The sequence below is a fragment of the Elaeis guineensis genome, chromosome 6, assembly GCF_000442705.2.
Source record: "Elaeis guineensis isolate ETL-2024a chromosome 6, EG11, whole genome shotgun sequence".
Taxonomy (NCBI): Eukaryota; Viridiplantae; Streptophyta; class Magnoliopsida; order Arecales; family Arecaceae; genus Elaeis; species Elaeis guineensis.
In genome coordinates, this window is record NC_025998.2 from 120,568,706 (window position 1) to 120,575,432 (window position 6,727).

A 6,727-nucleotide genomic window follows, 5' to 3' on the forward strand; every position below is an offset into this window, starting at 1 on the left:
GGATATGAGATGGATATGTGTAAGGAGATTTTAATTATAATCGGATACAGATATTGGCCAATCATACTCGTTGCTGACTATCTAATCATTAAGGATGATTCTGTTATTGTTATCAAGTGGATCCAAGACCCAGGACATCTAGGGTTCACCTACTTTTGCATAATATTTGGAAGATCTCGAGGGAATATGTCTTTCTAGGTGTTAAGCATATTTACTATGAGGCAAACAAGATGGTGGACTAGGTCACCTCTTATGTAGCAGAGCATTCAAAGTATGATAGATTGACATAACATCGATTGTTTTACATGATATTTTATTTTTAGATATATTTATACAAAATCTCTTCATCTTATAATAAAAAAAAAAGCATGAGTGAATTTAAGTTAAATCCTGTGACCATTAGGTACCCGAGAAATCTGACTAAGGATAAAGTTTTTTCTTTCTTTTTTTTATTTATTTTTTAAAAATATTCTTAGATAATTTATTCAACAATCTCTTTAATATAATTTTAATTACTAGCTTATAACACCATGCCATGCATGGAATAAGATTTTTCTTGAAAAAATATTTTATTTTATTAATTTATTAATATCTATTCTGTATGTATTTCAAAAATAATTAATATATAAAAAAATATATTTTGTACATAGTGTTGATTATAAGCTATTTTTATTTTTTTTAAATTTGAGTTTTCCGATCTTGTTTTTTTTCCAAATCTTTATTTTTTTTAGACAATAGGTGCTATTTCTAATTTAAATTTTTTTATATATTATTATTGAAAAGTTGGAGAAATACTCAAACTCAGCTGATTTATGTTGGACTCATTCAGATACACATATATCTTTTTTTGCTTTTCTTTTATTTATTTTTTTCTTAAAAAAAGTGCATCTATGGTGGTCTATTTATTTGCTTAGTCACCGTATGTGCACACTTTTTTCATATGAAATTAGTCTAAATATTTAAAAAATTTTATTGCTGATATTTTATGAATATAAAAATAAAACTGGTAATGCAACATGATGTTCACTATATTAATGTATTAATTTTAATTATTATTATAAAATATTATAATATGTTTATCTATAGTTCTATCAAATTTGATAAGTTTAAAATCTTTCTAGTTCAATATTAACATTTTCAAATTCTAATTTCTAATCTATTAATGTTATTTTAAAAAAAAAAATAATGATATTTGATGCTAATAAGTAACAGTAAATACTAACACTTTGTCTAAGGCATGCATATATATATATATATATATATATATATATATATTGTTAGAATTTGACGTCTCGAGATTCAGCCCACATTGAGCCCACAGCAAGGTTTGCGGTGAAAAATGGAGTCCAACGAGATCAAGATCACCCAAAATGGAGCTCGTATGGAGGAGATACCAGCTTTTGAAGTTGGCACGAGATTCGAGACGGTGGAGGACCATCGGTGACCGGCAGTGGGTGGCAGCGGCACGGCCGCAGGCGGTGGCGCGCGGGATGCACGACCCAGGCCCACGCGGGATGCGCGACCCATGCGGGCGGGCGTCCCAGGCTGGGCGCGGCCCAACCGAGCGCGCGGCCCAGCCCCACGCGGGCCCGCGCGCAGGCGCGGCCTGCTGGCCCTTTGCCCCGATCCACCATGGACCGGGCGGTCCACGACTGGGCTGTGGACCGCGTGGGCATTTCCCACGCGTTTCTTGCGGTCCACGGCACTATTTCGTGGACCGGAGTGCGATCTGAGGGCTTGGGTGGCTCCCGGTCTTGATCCGACGGTCTAGGGATTATCTGGCTTTGTTTAGGACTCCTAATCCATCTCTAATCAAGTTTTCAACCCTTTAAAAGGCCTGATCGGTAACAGAGAGAGGGGTGGTTCGGATTCTTGCATCGTACGAAGCCCGTACGAACCCGATTGAAGAGAGAGAGGCGGAAGCGCTTAGAGAGAAGGAGCAGGAGGCTCCTGGACAGCGGTCGTCAGGCACTTCAGGGGTTCGGGGGGTCTTCCAAGAGAGAGAGAGCTTTTGTGAGGGAAACTTCTAGTGAGAGAGAATTGGGTGTACAAGGGTTGAGGGTGAGGTCTCCTCTTGTAAAATTTCTTTTTGATAGTGAAGTTTGCATGCCCCGTGGAGGCGGGCCCTTTTGTGGCTGATCCACATATTTTGATTGTTTTTCTTTTGTTTTGTTTCTTCATTCTTCCTGCTGCATCGCGTGATACTGAAAAGATCTTGGGAGATGGTGTCCTGGCCAGACATCCACCCAACAAGTGGTATCAGAGCAAGGCGGTACAAGGATGCAGATTGCAGTGGTGGTGAGCAAGACTGAAAATAGAGAAGACAGGGATAATCAAGATGGAGATCAACAAGTTTGATGGTAAGAGCAATTTCTCCTTGTGGCAGGCAAGGGTGAAGGACGTGCTCATCCAACAAGGGTTGATCGATGCTCTCTTGTGCGATGAGAAGCCGACTACCATGGAGGTGCGGGATTGGAAACGGCTACAGATGCAGGCGGTGAGTACCATCCGCATGTACCTGACGGATGAGGTAGTGATCCATGTGCTGAGCGAGACTTTCCCGACGATGCTGTGGTCGAAGCTCGAGGAGTTGTACATGGCGAAGTCTCTCACCAACACACTTTTTCTCTGGAGGCAGTTTTACCAATTGCAGATGACTGAGGGACAGAGCGTGCAGGAGCATCTCAGCCACTTCCAAAAGATCCTCACCGACCTCCTCAACATTGGCGAGAATGTTGAGGAGAAGACCAGGGTGCTGGTTTTGCTGGCGTCGCTTCTCCCTTTGTACGAGTCCTTGGTGACTGCTCTTCTAGTGGGGAAGAGCACTATCAAGATGGATGAGGTCATCGCGGTGATACTCCAGACTAAGGTTCTCAGGAGGGAGAACCCAGCTTCGAGCTCAGGTGGCGGTAGCTTAGCTTTGGTGGCTTCTAGAAGAGCAGGAGGTGGTAGACGGAGCGACAGGAGATCGCAACGAGGGCGGTCTAAGTCCAGGAGGGACTTGAGCAAAATCAGGTGTTACCGGTGTGAGGAGCTGGGGCATCTAGCCAGAGATTGCCCTCAACTTAAAAATCGGACGGTGGCTGCTATAGCGACGGCCAGCAGTGATTTAGATGGAGATGTCTTGGAGATATCTGACGAGGTATCTACTTCTTCCCAGCAGTGGATATTAGATTCTGCATGCCTCTATCATATATGTTGCAGAGAGGAGCAGCTTGACTCCCTGGAGAACAGTGAGGGCACTGTATATCTGCCGGATGGATCGAGCTGTGCGATCAGAGGCATTGGGACGGTTAGCTGGAGGATACATGATGGTGCAGTGAGGAGATTGGGGGAGGTCCGATACATACCCAATTTCAGATGGAATCTTATCTCACTTAGCAGACTGGATTCAAGAGGCTACAGGACGGTAGCTGATGGAGGAATTCTGAGGGTGTTATGCGGCGATATGATTGTACTGGAGGGGAAGAAAGGGAGCATAGGACATTATTATCTGGCGGGGAGCTCAGAGCGAGGTGGAGCTTCGGGAGCCAGGTGGAGCTCAGAGCGAGGTGGAGCTCCAGGAGGCGGATCGGGCACGAGACAGGAGACTCGGAAGGACGAGAGGCGACGTCGCAAGGTGAGATTCCTATTGCCGCAGGACGATACCCCGAGCAGGTCTCAGATCAGGAGGAGCACAGCATACGACGGAGATGGAATGGAGCAGCCTGGCTCGACTCCCATGTTTGCCCATCCATGATCAGTAGGCGATTGCCCCAGGGCATGGGGGCGAGGAGATCCAGAAGCTCTCGGAGTTTGGAGGAGACCGAATATCGAGTCGAAGTGAAGATTGTTAGAATTTGACACCTCGAGATTCAGCCTACATTGAGCCCACAGCGAGGTTCGCGGCAAAAAATAGAGTCCAACGAGATCAAGATCACCTGAAACGGAGCTCGGATGGAGGAGCTACGAGCTTTTGAAATCGACACGATATTTGAGGCGACGGAGGACCACCGGCGACCGGCGGCGGGCGGCAGCGGCGCGACCGCAAGCTGCGGCGTGCGGGACACGCAACCCATGCGGGCGGGCGGCCCAGCCGGGCACGCGGCCCAGGCGAGCCCGCAGCCTAGCCCCACGCGGGCCCGCGCGCAGGCGCGGCCTGCTGGCCCTTTGCCCCGGTCTACCGTGGACCGAGCAGTCCACGGCTGGGCCTGTGGACCGCGTGGGCGTTTCTCATGCTTTTCTCGCGGTCCACGGCACTATTCCATGGACCGGAGTGCGATCTGAGGGCGTGGGTGTCTCCCGATCTTGATCCGACGGTCCAGGGGTTATCTGGCTTTGTTTAAGACTCCTAATCCATCTCTAATCAAGTTTTTAACCCTTTAAAAGGGCCTGATCGGTAACAGAGAGAGGGCTGGTTCAGATTCTTGCACCGTACGAAGCCCGTACGAACCCAATTGAAGAGAGAGAGGTGGAAGCATTTAGAGAGAAGGAGCAGGAGGCTCCTGGACAGCGGTCGCCAGGCACTTCAGGGGTTCAGGAGGGTCTTCCAAGAGAGAGAGAGCTTTTGTGAGGGAAACTTCTAGTGAGAGAGAATTGGGTGTACAAGGGTTGAGGGTGAGGTCTCCTCTTGTAAAATTTTTTTTTTCATAGTGAAGTTTGCATGCCCCGTGGAGACGAGCTCTTTTGTGGCTGATCCACGTATTTTGATTGTTTTTTTTTTGTTTTGTTTCTTCTTTCTTCCTGCTGCATCGCGTGGTACTGAAAAGATCTTGGAAGGTGGTGTACTAGCCAGACATCCACCCAACATATATATGCCCCCTTGAATTTTTTTCCATCTAAAAAAAAATTTACATATAAATAAATGCTATATATATATATACATATGATAGATAGAGAGATTTGGCCCATTTTTTTTCCTAGGAAGTTCTAAGAATGTCAGAGATCGTTGTAGAAAAAAATATTTATGCTATTTATGACTTTAAAATGAATGAAATACTATTTAGGCTAATATTACTCTTCTTTCTATTTTATATTCATCTATATAGAGCCAATAAATGAGGGCATGCTATATTACAAAATCAAAAGAAAAACTGTCAAACTATTATGATCATTTTATGAAAAACTATCATGATTATAAGCACTTACTTTTTTTTGAAAATAATTATTTATACTAATGAAAGCATAGCCTATACAAATGATAAAAGAAGAGCTTATCAACACAAAATCTTCATTTTAATATTTGTATATATATTAGATATATTAGATTTATCCATGTTCTTAAAATGAATATTTTTATAATTAAAAATGGATAAATTTATGATTTTAAGCTTTTTAAACTTTATAAATAAGAATTAATTCTGTGTACAATGTATACATGGATCAAGGTTAAGTCTACATTAACTTTCTACCAAAAAAATAAGTCTACATTAAATTGCTAAACATCATCATTAAGAAGGATAGTCCTGTGCTCCAAGCATAATAACTTTAAAAGGAAAACAATAATTAATGCTCTTAATTTATCAAGAATCAACTAGATTAAAATCTTAACAGTCAGTAATTAATATAAAGCCTGAGAATATGAGGATTAGGATAGATTATTGGGCTAGCCAAACAATAATGCATGAATGGAATAGGCATTAATAGAATAGTATTTAAGTCATCATTAATCAAAATTATTTCTTAGCATTTAAGATGGACCTATTTTGAAAGATGACATTAATAGAATAAGTATTAATAAAATAATATTTAAATTAATATTAATTAAATTATTTTTTAGCATTTAAGATGGGCCTTTTTTTGATAAATAAATAAAATAATTTTGAAGGCATTTTTGAAAATAAAAGATCAACTACAATTTTCACTTCAAACAAAAAAGAAAAAAGATAGAAATTCTTTTGAAGCAAAGATGTATACTTTGATTTATATTTCTTGAAAATATGTCCAAAAAAAATTGAGGCTTTTAAGTCTCATTTTTATTTTTTATTTTTCATTCCACACTTATCTTAAGGCATGCGCATAATACATGTTAGCTCGAATTAATGTATTATTGTACTCCGGTGTGGCATAGCACACCCTGTCTAACATTGACAATGGTCTCCATCCCACCCATGAGCTGAGTGCCTAAACTTTAAGTCATCGGGGCATTCTTCTGACTGGCGAAAGAAGAGGCAAGGCATGCATGCAAAAGAGCAAGTGCGTGCTCCTACGTATACGAAGAAGACAAAGAAGGGGAGAAGATGGACTTCGATTGAGAAGTAGAGAATGAGAGAGAGAGAGAGAGAGAGAGAGAGAGAGAGAGAGCATGATGTCTGATGCCTTTGCTGATTCATTCAAGACAGACGTAGACTCGCCCACTCGCCCCCTACCTCCACGACTTGCCCCTTCGATGACGATGACAACTATCTAGGCTACGACCCTCACCTCCCCTCCAGTGCTTCGATAATTTCTCCCCTAATGCTCCTTCGTCGATAGGCGATGGTAGTAGAAGGAGATAATAAAGTCCTTAAAAGAACGTATTGTTCTACTCATACTGATCTCTCTGTTGATGGTACTTGTTCATGGTGGTAAATTCAAGAGCTTCTATTTGATCGATCAAATCCTACTTCCCCGCCCGCTGGGCCGCCGCATCAACCTCAAAGGTGGAGGCTTTCTTGGATGTGAACATGGTCTTGTAGCTGGTGATGCCAAAGGGAGAATCGGAGTTGGAGGAGTCCTTGAAGCCAATAGTGGGGATCTGCCAGGAAGG